The sequence below is a fragment of the Arachis stenosperma genome, chromosome 10, assembly GCF_014773155.1.
Source record: "Arachis stenosperma cultivar V10309 chromosome 10, arast.V10309.gnm1.PFL2, whole genome shotgun sequence".
Taxonomy (NCBI): domain Eukaryota; kingdom Viridiplantae; phylum Streptophyta; class Magnoliopsida; order Fabales; family Fabaceae; genus Arachis; species Arachis stenosperma.
The window spans coordinates 112,960,620-112,977,766 of NC_080386.1; the positions used below are offsets into that span (position 1 = coordinate 112,960,620).

Genomic DNA, 17,147 nt, shown 5'->3' on the forward strand with positions numbered 1-17,147 from the left:
AAATTACTGTCGGATTTTACTTCCGATAAATCCGACAATAAATTTAATTTTTTTTATTTAACTTTACACAATAGGGGTCAAATTCTGCTTTTTTATTTTTTAATTAGGTAAAATAAATTAAACAAAAAATTAACCATAAATAATAATAGTAAAAAATTATAACATATTGTACCAAGAGTACTAGAAAAAAAAAGTACTATATAAAAAATATACCAGAAAAAAATCAAGAAAGTAAACATAGTTAAAAAATAATATTATAATTTAATGTCATGTCTTTTTTAGAAGCTATCTAAAAGTGATTTTAACTAATAGAGGTAAATACAAAATGGTACCTAAAAGATTTTGGTGCAGCTAAAATGGTACCTGACTTTTGTTATTAAGAAAATGGTCCCTAAATAATTTTAAAATTTGAAAAACGTGCAATCATGTTCGTCAGAACACATCTCCGACAAAAATACTACTGAGTTGGCTATCGTATTTTATTGAGATGACAACATCCCTAAATTAGTTACTTAGGTGTCATTATCTAAAAATTAAAACAACAATAGATAAAAAATTTTCAAATCACACTAAGTTTACCCTAGTTTTCCTAAATCCCTCTCCCTAGCACACACTCTCCTCTGCAACGCACTCTCTCTTTGAAAACCTAAAAATTGTCCCAAACCTCAAAATTTTCTTGAACCTTAATCAAGTGAATTGCATACTAAAATTTTTTTAAATTCTAATTGTTCCAAATTTATAGATTAAAAGAATCCATCAATTCAAAAATTCAATTCACTAAAAATTACCAATTATAGATTATTTTACAATTAACAAAATTAATAACAATAAAATTCATGTAGAAGAAAAAACAAGCATATTTATACACAACAACTCAAGAGCTTTATTTAAAAAGTTCTTAATAACTACCACTTCTCTGTTTCTAACCAATCCAAGAAATAATATAAGCCTAAAAAACTGTAACTACTGAGAAAGAAAAAAAAATAAAGAAGAAAAAAATTTTGAATCTGGACCTGCTACAAAAACAAACAAAGAGGTCGAGAAAATGAAGAAGTGAACGAAATTGCAGTAGTTGAAGCTGAAGAAACGGTGATGGATGTTCCATCCATTGATGATGGTGGTGCAAAAACCATTAAGACTATTAAAGAGACTGTTGTTGCTATCTCTATTTCAACAACAGAAAATTCACATCTATCGACACAGAAAATTTTTTAAGAAACCAAAGAAGATTGGTCACTGCGACTGGAAGTCCAAAAGAGATATTGATTTTGGAGATAATTTTCGAAATTCTTTTTTCCAAATTTGGGACAATTATTTATGATTTCAGAAAGTGAGTGCGTTGAAGAAAGAGGATTTGAAAAAATTAGGGTAAACTTAGTTTGATTTGGAAAATTTTCACCTATTGTTTTAATTTAATAATTAATTACACCTAAGTAATTAGTTTAAGAATGCTCCATCTCAGTAAAATACAATAGACAGCTCAGCAATATTTTCGTCAGAATTATGCTCTAACAAACTCGAAAGTACGTTTGTCAAATTTTAAAATAACTCAAATTATTTTGTGAATAACAAAAATCATATACCATTTTATTAGCGTCGAAATCTTTTGAATACCGATTTAATTTTTACATTTTAACTAATATTATCCAAACAATATTTATTTTATCAAAATCAATTTCAGTATAAAATTAAAATCGATTTCAGTATAAAATTAAATCATGGTGATTCAAATTCATTTCTATCCAAAATCAATTTTATAAAAACACCTTACCCAAACATACAATAAAATCAAAACCGTATTATCAATCTTAGAATAAACTTAGAATTATCAATTTGGAATAAAATATTTTGAAAAAAAAAATTATTCGTTAAAATTTCCATCTCCGAAATAATGATTAAGCCTTCTTCAAAGTAGGAGTTTATCTTAGTTAAACCATTACCGCTAGAATTGCTAATGAAGTTACCAGTTTCTTTGGAGTTTCGTGAATTCAATATATCTTTTATCATTGGGTTATTGTTCAGCGGTTGTTCAACTTAATTTTATCTTATTAGAACTTCAGTAAGATTATGCCCGACTTAATATGCTTACGTTGAGTTACCAGTTCCTTAGAATTTTGCGAGCTCAATTGAGTGGATTATTGTTCAGCGGATCTTGAGCTTAATTTTATCTTACTAAACTGACTTAGACCAGTATTAGTTTGCAAGTGCACTTTGCATTTCTGGAATCTCAATAACGAATTTACGATCATCGCCTGTTCAATTTTATTCCTATTTGACTTGATGCTCTCAGCCACCGAAACGCATAAAATAATTAGTCCACTAGTAAGGTAAGAAGGCCAGGGAGTTTACGTGGTTCGGTCAAATGACCTACATCCACGGGAACAATAATAATAGCATTCCACTATAAGAATCCAGAGTACAATCTTCGCAATACAGAGTGAAAACAGAAAGGGGAAAACGGTAAAGAGAAAACGGCTAAACCATTTTTCTTGGCTGTAAGCAAATCTTCCTCCATAATGCGATAAAATACCTGAAACATATCCTATACACACGAACACAACATATATCCACTCTACTTGAAAACATTGGAATCAGAAGCAATGTAGAGCAACTCGGACGAATTTTATTAGGTAAGAACATAATCCAAATAGCAACTCGGGTCAAAACAGCAGATTTCAAGTTCAGCGTGCAAGAATAAATACCATTTGAATAGATCAGCATGCATATACACGAGGACGACAAAATATTGGAGCTATGCGAACACATACACCAAAGCAGCTAAGCAACAGAACTGAACCATCAATAATCTTCAATGATGTCGCATCAGTTATTGCAAAATCCACCTTCAAAAGGTCTTCAAGCATCCCAGAAAGCACTGAATTAAAACCAAAGTCCATTGATATCCTCCCAAAACAAGGATAACAATAATTGAGCAACAATGCATAAACATAAACACCACACCCTTCTACCAGTCGTATACTGCTGGAACCAACACTCGTACATTGCAACATTTATTTTAGCGATGATCAGAACCTCCGAAATACCTTCCTAATACCCATTCAAAATCATACCCATTCAAAATCAAACAATGTCAAGGATTGCACACCCCGCAAAAGAAACCATCAGGAACATATAAAAAAGGCCTAAAGATCACATAACAAACTGCATGGCGCCACTACCACCCATCCAGACCCAAATTGAAATCCAAATCCCAAAAAATCACTGGAATAGAAGATATACATAAAATTTACTGCAAAACTGCAAGAGATAACTGCATAAGAATGCTCCTTCAAAACTCAAAAAGCATAGAAATCGACTTGTAACAACCACCAAATAGCACCAACCATTCTGTAGTGTGTCAGAAGTTAAGAATAAACACAGAAGGGCTAACTTAGAAGGGCCATAAACAAATCCACGAGAAATACGGAAGACGGAAGCGGAACACAGGTGAGCAGAAAATGCAGACCTTAAAAACATCGTTCTGCTTTTACTTCTTCTGCTAGAGAAGATGAGGGGTGCACTTGAACCATGGCATACTACAGCAACCACTACATTTGCACATGGAAAGTATCTTCACCAGACTACAGATATCAAATAACAATAAAGATGCGAGACAGAGACAAGAATCAAAGAATTAAAACCAATTATCCTGCGCCCAGGAAAAAAAAAACCACCATAACTGCTGTAGAACCACCAATCACCCCAACCATACCCTGAACACCCTTTTCTCTGCATACAAGAGTGCTCACTCGAACTGCACAGAAGTTGGTCCACAATTCTCCAAACAAGAGAAAAATACAAAAGGCATATCAGAAAAGTTCATATTTCAGAAACAGCTACCAACTCCTGAATGCCATTGTGATCTTCGTTCCCCCAAGATAGTAATCAGCCAAAAATGGGATTCGCGAACCACACAGAAACAAGTTCGCAAAATGATAGTAAACCTCGATTAAAAAAAAAACTTTGTAATTCATAATGAATTATTAAATAACAAAAAACTCCTGAACCCTTTGCTACCACGGTAATATCCAAATCCCTAGCAACAAGAACATTCCCTCACCAAAATTCACCCGAGGCTACAACAAAATTCCATGCAAAGTTAAGAGGCAATCAAGTCCCCCGAGGAGGAAAATTAATATAGATGAATAAGAGCATCATTTCCATTTCAAACTTCAGTTACTTACCGTGCTAACCTACATTATAAAATTTTAGAGGCATTTTCACAAAGAATTCTACTAACTTGACAAATCACAAAGAACTGAATAGAGATCTTAAAACCAAGAAGCATATAATCATAACACAAAACAAATGACCATGTCTAACCGGGTGTATCTGACCACCTTAAGATCCTGCATTCAAAATAAATGTAGAAGTAATCCAGACAAAAACCGACATGCAATCAATAAGCAGAAAAGGGCGGTTCACAGATGTAGAAGAGTAGAATAGACGTGAGTGGTTCTAGTGTATTCTTTTTTTTGTTCTGTATGGTGTTGGGGGTAGAAGTCACCAGTTGTGCTGTAAATCTTTCACTACTCCAAAGTGATGCTAAGCTGATTATTTAAAACCATAGAAGGAATTGAGGTGGTGCGCTGAATATTTAAAACCCATAGAAAGTCGAAAGAGAGGTTAAGTTGAAGTGAGATGGTAAGCTGAATTATTTAAAACCCATAGGAAGTCGAAAGAGATGTTAAATTGAACATTTAAAATCCAAATGCAAATCCCAGCTCCTGCCAAATATAACTAGAAAAATGGACAAGATTAAGGTGAAAATACAGAAAAATTATAATAACCAGTTAAAAATCACCAGTTATACTTAGGTCTTCAAGACCAAAATCCAATTGCAGATCCCAGATACTGCTGAATATGAGTGCCAAATGTTAGAAGAGAGAAAGAGAAAAAGTCAAGTTGAAAATCCAAAGAAAGAAAAAGCTTTTAATATTAGATCCAAACAAAAGCTTTAAAAACCCGACCCAGTTATACTCAAATCCTTCAATACTCCAAAGTGACATTGAGTTGAACATTTAAATTCCAATTGCAAATCCCTGCCAAACACAACAGTACCATAGAAGAACAAAAGAGAGAGAGATAAAAACCCAAAAAAAAGTTTTAATAACCAGTTAGAAGTCACCAGTTACACTTAGATCCTTCAACACCTAAACCTGATGAATATATTAGCCAAATGTAGAAGATCGGAAGAGGATACTTCCGATTCAATTATGAATCCCTAAACCTGCTGAACATGAAAGACAAACGTAATAATAACCAGTCCCGGTTATACTTTAAATCCTTCGATACTCCAAATTGAACCCCAGCTCCTGCCACACATAAGACACTGAACCGTAGAAGAATGGAAAAAATCATGGTGAAAATCCACAAAAAAAAAAAAATAATAATAACCAATTAAAAGTCATCAGTTATACTTGCGTCCTTAACACCCAGAGTCCAATTACAAATCCCTTATCCGGCCAAACGAAAGAGAAAATTTTTGAAAATCCAAACAAAAATGCAGCAGCTTTAAAAACAGTCCCAATTATACTTAAATCCTTCAGTACTCCAAAGTGATGTTTAGGTTGAAGATTTAAAACCCATAGAAAGTCCAATTGCAAATCCATGCTCCTGCCAAACATAAGACACTGAACCGTAGAAAAACAAAAGAGATTAAGGTGAAGATCCAGAAAAACCAGTCACCAGTTATGCTTAGGTCCTTCAATACCCAAGTCCAAATACAAATCCCTGTTCCTGCGGAATATATAAGAGAGCCAAACATAGAACAAAAGACGAGATTAAGTTGAAAATCCAGACAAGGGGAAGCTTTAAAAACTATAGGACGAAAATTTGAAAACCACCATTCAGAAGTCACTCATTTAGGTACAAAATCCTAGTTAAACCATCCAAGAAGAGGTCCTTCAATATTTCAAAGTCGACTTACAATTTCCAGATGCTGCCAAACACATGGTACTCAACATGGAAGAGTGAAAGAGATGAACAGAAAAGAAGTTTCTAGTTATGCACAAAAAACAAAATCATAATTGCAATTTCCCTAATAGAAAGTGAAATCAAAGACATCATGGTTACAGTTCCCCTTAGTACTGAAGTAAAATCAAGACAAAACCTAATAACAGAAAATCCTTCAATACTTCACATGCAAGAACAGTTTAAGGCCATCACAACAATCCATAACAGTTTAACATTATTCAGACCCCTCACGGCGTTGAGCAAAATTCTCCAATTAAGGGTAGTGTGACCAATTATGGCAAACGCGTATGCAGAGAGCTGAAAATAAATGAAAGAAACAAAAATAAATGAAAGAAACAGCTTGTCAAACTGATGGAAGACCAGATCAAACAAAAACACAAGGTGAGAACAAATGGCAAAGTTTGGTTGGGAAAACTGTGTGTAGACAAAATCTTGCTCCTGAACCCCCAAAGTAAATCTCCAATACACTCTGGTCGTTTAACTGCACAAAAGCATGTTCACGATTCAAATTCCAATACTTCATCCAAAGAGAAAACACCACCAAAAAAAGTTGAACTAAAATCAAATCCTCTTATCCTTATTAGTGAGACTGACAACTGATCACCCCCAACAACCAATGCACTGCGTGATTCTGCTGAGAGATAGCTGGAAGCATAAACAACTATACAATTCGCGTGATCAAATCCATTAACTTTTATGTGCTCGGCCAAAAATAAAAAGAAATAAAACGCAAAATTGAGTATATATGATACTGTCAGCATATATGGTCAACAACGACCAATAAGTGCTCATTGAACGCTTACTCTCCTATCTTGAAAGTGTGTCAACAAATAGGATGAGGGAACAACTGGTTGGGCCTATCATCATTCTCAAAACTAACAATATACCGAGGTAGAAGTCACCATATAAATGAGTATGGTAGTCAAAAGTACCAATTGTAGACAACGCTGCAAAGGAACAGGAATTGACATGTTCATACTAAATATATGGAAAGAAAATAGAAGAGACAATAGAAAAGATCCAGGGCATTCAAACTCCAGGTACAAGTCACCAACTCCACATATAACTCGGTTACACGGACAATGTTAACGATCGTAACACTGCAAGGAAACAGGTTCAAATTGAACTTTGCACAAACCATTAATGCTAAAAAAAAATATGGCAGAAAAATTCAGTAGAGAAGACATGTTTAATCTAGATCATGGGCCTGTATTATTTTTCCAGAGCTTTTTTTCCAAATCATATCTTCCTTTTCCAAAATTCTAAATCACTGCAACCAATGAAAAGCATTGGAGGTCATAAACAACGTGAAACAACTATATAATCAAGTTATTTTTATAATATTTAGGGGATAGAAAGAAAAAAGAATAACAAGGACATATCAATCTCGGAATCTTGAACGATCTCGGTGCAATCCCATACCCTTCAATTGGTTCCTAAGGAAAAGAGAAACAAAAACTGATTTCCAAGCACGAGAGAATAACAAAGGAAACAACACAGTAGCGAATTTAAAATTAAAAAAAACGAAATTAAACAAATGAACCAGGCAAGTGCAAAAGCATTTCACCAGGATGCACTCAACACCCATGATTGGACAACACTGCACGGGAAACCAACGACATTTAATTCAAATGCTGCAAGCACAGTAGGTTGGAATGAACAAAAAGGAAAGAAGAGTTCGAAAATCTGTTTTTAGGAAACTAGATTCCATTCACGGTATGCTTCGTGCTCAACAACCAGGCTACAATGCTGCATAGAATATAACTACATTTTAATTCACAATGCATGCTTTAATATTTAGTTAAATGATCAAGGAAATAAAATGTATAGAGAATCAGATTGCTTTTATGGAATTAGATATATGGTCCTCGGGTCTTGCAAAATATTCTTTCCAGTATCTCCAATCTACAATTCCCATTTCCCAATCTCCCAAATACACTGCAAACCAAGCAAAAACAAGCAAATCTAAATCTCTCCGGGAATAAGAACAGTACAGAATAGGAGAATTTTCAGAAAAAACAAGGATTCAGAGAGTTCTCAGTTTCTTCAGATCTGGGCAAAAGTAGAATTCATCCTCCAAACCCCAACACAAAAAAGCGAGCATTCATAATCCAGATAATGTCACCTTAACAATCAACAGAACAGCTGCATGAAAGAAAAGCCATGTTCAAACAACACAACTATCCCTGAACCAGATCATCAAATTAGAAAAGCTCAACCAAACTTCCAGGTCAAGAAAGATCTTAAATGAAGCCAACACACACATCATCCACATAATTCGCTACACCTGAAGAGAGAAAATCACAATTCCAATCCAGCAAACAAGAATAGCACCCTGTCCATATGTTCATCGCCTGGTTCTTTTCCCTGTGAAACTGTGTGAAACTGTAACCATTCCCAAGATTATCGAATCCAGAAAGAAGCATCTTGATCAGCAGCTAAGTAAATCCAAAATCCACAAATCCAATAATAGTTCTATAAAAATTCACAGGAAAAACAAATCAAAGAACAATCCTCCCCCAAGCAATATGAAGAACATCAAAGAAATGAAATGCACAGGAACAAGACGCTAGACACAGAGAACACTAAGGCCAGTTAGAAGTCACCATTATACATGAAAGCCTGTTGCCAAAAGTATGATTGGAAGACAACACTGCAAATGAACAAACGAAATTCAATTGATATCTGCATACTTATGCATATGAACTAGCAAAAAAATAAAAAACCAAGAGACAAGAGATCCAGTGCGTCCAAACTCCAGGTACAATGTTACTTGACCAAAACGATACACTGCAAGAGAACAAGTTCAAATTTAATTTTGCATGACCATTAACGCAAGATAGTTAAAAAAGGAAAGTTAATCAGATTATGAGCCTGTATTATTTTGAGCCTTCCTGCCATATATCTTCTATCCATTATTCCAGATTTCTGCAATCAATTTAAAGCATTGCAGGCCATAAACAAGATAACTCCGTAATCAAACTATTATTTAATCCTAAAAAAAATTGATGCATATGTTAGAAGGGAATTATCAATTTCAGAATCTTGGACACATCGCCTAAGTGCAATCCCATATCCTTCAATTGGCTCCTAAGGCAAAAAAGAGAAACATAAACCGATTTCCAAGAAAGACAGAATTATAAAGGAAACAACAAAGAGAACCAAAGCTAATTATTTAAATTTAAAAAAAAAAGAGCAAAACTTAAAACAAATGAACCAGGCAAGTGCAAGAAACATATCGACCAGGATCAGACAAAACTGCATAGGAAACACATCCACATTTAATTCATAATGCTAGCTCAGTATGTTGGGAAAAAAATGCAGGGAAAGAAAGTTTAGAAAAACTGTTCTTGATCTCTATCCTCTGTATGTGTCGCACTCAAAACAACCACGCTTCAAGATGGACAACGCTGCATAGAATATAGATTCACATTTTAATTCAAATGCATGATTTATAATTTATTTATAATTGAATCTAAAAAAGGGTAAAAGTAGAGGATTTGTTCTGTTTTACGAAATTAGATATCTAGTCATCGAAAATTGCCGAAAATTCTTTCCAATATCTCCAATCTACAAATCTCCAACCTCCCAAATACACTGCAAACCAAGCAAAACCGAAGCTAAATCCCCCTACAATAATAATGATAAGAACAGTCGAAGAATAGAAGTTTTAGGGGGAAAAAAAGCAAGGATATGTTCTCGGTTTCTTCGGATCTAGGCAAAAGCAGAATTCATCCTCCAATCACCAACAGAAAGCAACCGTTCACAATCTAGATCGCCTGAATAATCAGGAAAACAGTCCCGTAAAAGAAAAGCCATGTTCGACAAGCAAAACCGTAGCTAAATCTCTACACATAAGAACAATAGTTGAAGAATAGGAGAAGTTTCAGAACAAGCTAGGATAAAGAGAGTTCTCAGTTTCTTTGGATCTAGGAAGAAGCAGAATTCATCCTTCAATCACCGACAAAAAGCAAGCATTCACAATCGAGATCTCGCCTGAACAATCAGGAAAACAGTTCCGTGAAAAAAAGAGGTCATGTTCAACACCACAGTACGATAACAGAACAGATCATGAGCTCAACCAAACTTCCAGATCGAAAAAGATCTTCAATTCAGCTAACAGATCATCCAGAAGAATTTGACACACCTAAGTAGAGAAAATCATAATTCCAACCTAGCAAACTAGAATAACACCCAATAACACCCGTTCATACGTTCATCACGTAGTTCTTCTCCCCGAGGCAAATCCACAATCCACAAATTCGAATACAGTCCTATAAAAGGAATCAGATAGTAATTCACAGCAAAAACATATTGAATGTTCTAGATCATGGATTAAATCTTGAAATCGGGAACCATAGAGAACAACACAAGACTATTAAAGCAAATATTCACAAATGTGAGGAAGAGGAAGAGTAGGATTAGCTAAAAGATAGACTCGACCGAAACCATTGCACCAGCGCGTTCAAAATACCTACAATGCAGTATTAAGAGAATTAAGAAAACGCAGGTGTTTATATACGAAGGGATGGGTGAGGATGGGCGCCTATGATTAAGTCGGTGGGTGAGAGAATGGACGGTTCTGATGCGATTAAAAACGTAGTCGCGTTGATTTCACGCGGTTTTCCTATTGAGGCGGTGGAAAGACGTTGAAGAGTTTGGTGTTAGCCTGTCAGGTAAGAGTGTTGAAGATTCGACCCAATCCGAAACTCGGTCTGGACTCAAGATATTTTATCCTGTTTTTTTGTTATCTTTTTTTTTCTTTATCCTGTTTAAGTTTGTAATTTTTATTCAATATTATTTTTAGATTGATTTTGGATTACGTTTTAGGTCACTGCTCTTGGGGATGTTAATAGGGCCGGGCAGAAGATATCTTCCTGCTCTCCATTTTCGCCTCCAGATTTATTCTCTGTCCCCATTCCATTTTTCGTTGTGGGAGAATATTGCTCTTCATCTTTATTTCTTATAGACTTCATTTTCTGCGGGGATCTCATTCCCCATCTATCTGATAGTTCTAACTAATTATTAATTTCCATATGAATAAAGATGTAAGTATCCATTTTATACAAAAATAACAAAATTTTATACAAAAAATCTAAACGACAAGATGATGACTTCTTTCGAAATGACGCAGTGGGGGAATGCAACGGCGAGCCAGAGGATAGAGAAGTGAACAAGGTGGGAGACGCGGCAACAGAGAGGAGAATGGACACGACGACAAAGTTACGGAAAGGAACGCCACAAATAGAGAACACGACGCAGTGAGGATCATGGCACGGTGAGGTGTGACAATGCGATGAGAAGGGAGAGCGGCGAGAAGGTGGCTGCAGAGAGGTTAGATGGAATATGGACAGCATTAGGAATTTCTGAATTGAAGAAGAGTTATGCAAATGAGAATTAGGAATTTTGGGTTTCTCTGTGTGTGTTTGGGGATTAACGGGGATGGGGTGGGGATCCCGCTCGGGTCGCCACGCCTGCCTCGGGTGAATTTTGTCCCCCGTCCCCATTCCCACAAAAAAAATTTCCCATAGTCGAATCCTCATTCGAGGTAGTCCCCGCAGGGATCTCCGTGTCTTGAGGAGTTTTGTCATCCCTACTTATTCTAAAGTTGTATTTGATAATAAAAATATATATTTTAAAGTCAAATAAATATATATATCTGTGCGATTCATAAAAAATATTATTTTTATTTATATCTAAAATTTATTTAATAAAAAATATTTTTGGATATATTTAAACTCATATTTTTTTCATTTATGTAAATACTAAATAAAAATATAAAATAAAAAAATTCATAAAATAATTAGATTAATTAAAAAATGTAATATACATAAATTAATGTCTCAATTTTTATTAAAAAATGTACCTATAAATTTTTTTAAAACATCTAAAACTTTAATTTATATCTGTAACATTGTTTATTGTACATTTATAGATTATAACTTTGATCTTGTATTAAATAAAATTTAAACATTATTTATATTAAAATTTTATTCAATAATAAAAAATATGAAAAAAATATAATTAATAATAAAAAAATACTAGTAAAAATCGAAATGGTGATAGTAATAGTAGTAACCCCCAAACTCAATTTGTTGTAAGTTGAAAAATGATAGATAATCATGTTTGAAAATAGCTTGAGGTGAATAGTAAAGTAAAAGAAATTTGAGAATGGTTAGGAATAATGGTTAAATAATGAGATAAGGATTAGCTCCTATATTAACCTGATAATCTTGAAAATGAGATTTGGTGTTTCTTGCACTAGTATACTTTCAGATGAACTCATAGTTGATTGTTTGTTGGATTGACTCCGAATTAGATGTGCCGATTTACTTTGACCGGTTCCGACTTATAAATGTTGTTTTGTATGGACTGATTTTCACTTATAGGTGTCGGTTTGTTTGGATTGATTCTGGCTTATAACTGCCGATTTGTTTGAAATGATTCTGACTTATAGGTGTCGGTTTGTTTAGAGTGATTCAAACTTATAATTGTTAATTGTTTGGATTGCTTCTGACTTATAGTTGCCGGTTTGTTGGATTGATACCGACTTATAACTGTCAATTTATTTTTGTATGCCAACGTTAATATTGGTTTATCGTAGTTCCTCTTAGATAAGAGTTCAATTAGCTTTCAAGAATTGATATAGCAATAACAGAATAAAAGATTATTAGTGATGGTCTCATAGAGATAATAAAATGTAGAAAGATTAGTAGAGCATATATAATTGTTCGCAAACTAATTGATAACTAAGTTTGTTCTCGGATTCATAAAGCCGATTTTTATTTTCGGATTGATTGATAGCTGAGTTTATTCTCATATTGATTGATAGCAAAATTTATTCTCGAATTGATTGATTGATTTTGAAGTTAAATGATTGTATCAAAGTATCAGTTGTGTGAGTTGTACTTGATATTGAGTATCCGATCTCTATGGTCGGTTATTAGGGATAATAGAACATGATTTGGTATCTTGCGCATTTGAAAATTGGAATATAGTTCGGTTTTGATTTGATCGTATTGGATGACTTATAGATCAATTAGGGATAGTAACAAGTGAGATCAATAAAAGAAAATAAAAATTGAAGAGTAAAGATATTTTATTAATAAAAAAAGAAAACATCACCGTGTTTTGACTTATGGGCTTAGCTAAAATGCACCTTTAGGCCAATCTTATACATTGATTTTAGAATTGAGCTCTGTTAGAAGGTTCAGGTTGTTCAAGTTATCGTCTGCATGGCAGTACTATTGCTGGAGTTATCTTTTGTGAGTTTGTTTATAGCATTTTCTGACTTTCTTCTGGTCAACATGACTATATTATCCGTATACAAAAATCGGCGTAGAAATGTATAGTAGAAACAGTATTACCAGATTCTTAAAGAAGGTCTATCAAAAATGAAACATAGACTGACAATTTATGACAAAATATAGCGTGTCCAAGGTTAGTATATGAAATGGTAATATACATAAAAGTGAAGCGGTTCAAGTATATAGAGTAGTGTATACCTTTTAAGAGGTCATGTCGTATTGAAAATTAAAGTAAAAGAATTATATACGCAGTTAGGTTATGCGTACGCATTGTGCTACCGTGGTATAATACCTTATCGATTTGATCTGTTGCAGTTACTCATCTTTCAATTGTTTTCCGAGGTAATTTCACTTTTTTCATAGAATTTGGCAGAATTTGTTTTCTTTGTTGATGGGTTTAGAGTGACTATTACCACGGTCGTTATTTCTGAGGTGTGGTCATCACCGCTGTCACCGGTACCAGAACTTTTATAATCCTCCTCATCACCTTGTTTGTTTTGGTTCACAAGTTCGGTTAACCTTCGAATTTCTACTTTCAATGATTCCTTGATCACTAATAGTTCAGCTATAGTAGGGAGTTGAGGAGGTGGATTATTTTGCTTTTCTGTCATTGATTAAAACCTACAAAAGAGGGTAGATAATTGGACAGAAAAGATGATAGTGAGGTTAAGTAAAGTCAGTCCTACTATGGGCGCCAAATATTCTTGTTGTGGTAAGATGGACTTGAGGTGTAGCTCATCCTGTTCAGGGATTGAGTTCTCCTTCGCCTGAAGTGGAAGAGGTATACGTCGCTTCAAGAGAAACGGCAGCAGCGGACACCTGCAAAGGTACTTTGATGCTCAAGTTGGTAAGAATAGAAGATGAGTACAATGTTACTCAGAGTGAGTAGCGTCCCTTTTACATAATTAGAATTTGGTATTTATAGAGTGTAAATCTCTGTATATAGGTTAAGATATTTGTCTGATCTTTTGGTAACCACCTTAATTTATTTCTAAGTGAATTGTTATCAGCAAGATTCTCTCTAACTAAAAATAAGTCACGTTTGTTATTAAATTTGAATTCCGATTTATAAATATAATTAGACTGGATTATAACCACCAGATCAGGTATCATTGTTGGAACTTTATAATCTAATTCTTTTAAAATTTAAACTTATTTAAATTATTAGACTATATCAATTAATAAGATTTTAATTAGCGTTCTTTTTCAAAAATTATTTATCATATTAGTTTATTGTTAGTTTTGTACATGTGACAATATGAATAGGATAAAGGTGAAATTATTTCGTGTATGGTGAGCTATGCTTCTCGCCATCAATGTAAAATTGACACTATAATCTCGTCCACTACCAGATGTTCATGAACCATCATGTGGTCAAATATGCTACATTGCTTGTCATAGATGGCAAAATGTTGGGCGAACACGACATTGTACATGTAGCAGGCATGCCATTTCCTTCTTTTCTTATATAGCGAGATGCTGGATGGACACGACATTTTACATGTAACAGGCACGTCATTTCCTTCTCTTTTCGTATAAGAAAGACATCGTTTCTTTTTTTTCATAATATTTTTCTATTTGGTAGAGTGTGAGTGTTGCAATTTTTTTTTTAATTTTGGTGATTTATTAGAGCGAGTTAGTGAAAATATAGAATTTTTTTTTTATAAAAATGAGTTAGAGCATGAGGGAGAGTATTATATATTTTATTAGTGTTAATTTTAAAGGTTCATGAAGTGTGGCTATTTGAAGTGAGGATAAAAATTTTTTTTTAAATAGTATTTAAAAATAATACGAAAGAAGATCTTTGGTAACCACTTGTGTATGTAGCAGAAGCAAATATCCTTGATAGGTTGTAGCAGATTATGAAAAAATAACTTTCAAACATAAAATATTTACATTTTATATGCAAATCTAAATGCATATATAAATTAAGAAAATAATTTTAAATGTTAAAATCTAAATATTAGAAAATATATTTAAATTTAAAAATATGAAATTTTAAACTAACGTATAAATAATATGTAATTTTTTATCCCACTTTATTCAATTGATTGATGTTGATGGAAAAAATTATAACCTTTCTTATAACACATTAAGCAAATTAAGATTTATTTTATAGTAAATATTCATCAATAAACACTACATACTCATCATGCTATACATATATTCTAACTACTATGTACATACAAATATATAACATGTGTATTTATAGTATTTATTAATGAATATTAACTATTGATCCGTTAGCTATAACTTGACTTAAATACACTAACAAATCGGAACTTCGGAGTAAACAAATAAAACGTGCCTATTTAGTTGTAAAAAATCTTAGCTATAATGAAATTATTTGAAAAGATTTAAAAATAGTTACCGAAATACTAGGTCCATGAAGTAACCGTGTAACAACTTTATATAAAGAAGAAACCATAGAGAGAAAATGTATGCTATTCACTCTGAATTGCATTATACTCAACTCACACTCTTTCTGACTTGAGCGTTGGAGTGCTTTGCAGGTGTCCACTATCACCGTTCTTTGGAAGTCGATGTATACCTCATCCAGCCCAGGTAGGAGCAAGCTCAACCTTGGACCAGACGAGCTATACCTCTCCCAAGACTTACCATGCAGAAACATTTGGCACCCAACGTGGGGCCGACTTTTATCTAACCCCACCACTACCTCTTCTACTTGTCTTTACCTCTTTTTTGCAGGTCTTTAACAAATGGCGAAAGAGCATAACATTTCTCCTCCTCCTACTCAGACTGAGCTACTGGCTATAAAAGAATCATTGCGGGCCGAGGTCTAGAGAATGACTGAACTATTGAATCAAAAGTAGAATGGCCGAAGTGAGGAGGAGAACCAAAAAAATTGTTGAAAATGGTGACAACGGTGATGATCACACCTCGAAAGTAAAGACCGCGGTAGTAGTCACTCTAAAGTCATCAATAAAGAAAACAAATCCTTTTGGGAAGAGATTATGAGTTTTCATATGCTGAAAAATTTCACTCAGCCAACAACACTAAAAGGTCATGAGGGAATCGGCAATCCCAATATCCATGTCACAAAATTCTATTCGATGATGTTCATGAATGATGCATCCAATCCAATACTTTATTGTACATTTTCCATTTTTTTAGACAGTGCTACCTTGATCTGGTTTTCAGGTTTACCTGTAGGTTCTATATCAAAGTTTCGATGAGCTGGTCAACCTATTTGTCAATAACTTAGTAGCTTCTAAGATTTATGTGCACGACTCAGACTATCTCAGCTCTATATGGCAAGGACAACATAAGAGTCTCAAAAACTATATGACGAGATTCACTAAAGTGGCCATAAAGATACTAAATCTCAACCCATATGTCCACTTACATGCGCTGAAGAGTGGACTTCATCCTAGAAAATTTCAGGAGACAATAACAGTGACAATAGCCAAGTTTCGAGAGAAGGCAAAGGTCAAATAGAGATAGAAGAACTCCGACAAGTTCAAAGAGTGGAAAAACTAACTCTTAAACGAGAAAATGACCTATGAAACAAACATCATAACAATAGGGAGGACCATTCAGAATAGTCAAGGTCATTGATGAGGCATACCCCGGCACCTTTAACTATGAAGGTTTCACATTCATAGCACATCACTTTATTTTTTTCATCTAATTATTATTATTATTATTATTATTATTATTATTATTATTATTATTATTATTATTATTATTTCGCTCTCCTTCACAACAAAGCAAAATTCATACCGACTTTAAGTCAGTCTATCTACTATCACACATCAAACAAAGCACTAAATCGAATGCCTATTTAACCAATCTATACCTCTAATATAAACAATTGTGATTCTGAGATATCTGCAACATTCC

At 33.8% G+C, this 17,147-nt stretch overlaps 1 long non-coding RNA gene across 1 annotated transcript; it reads right to left on the reverse strand.

Annotated features, from left to right (window-relative positions):
* Window positions 1-2,603: 2,603 nt before the first annotated feature.
* Window positions 2,604-10,605, reverse strand: LOC130954601 (uncharacterized). The gene is made up of 2 exons (XR_009076361.1): window positions 3,467-10,605; window positions 2,604-2,875 (listed from the first exon to the last, which is right to left on the reverse strand). It is a non-coding gene; the product is annotated as an uncharacterized LOC130954601 (long non-coding RNA).
* Between the last annotated feature and the right edge of the window lie 6,542 nt (window positions 10,606-17,147).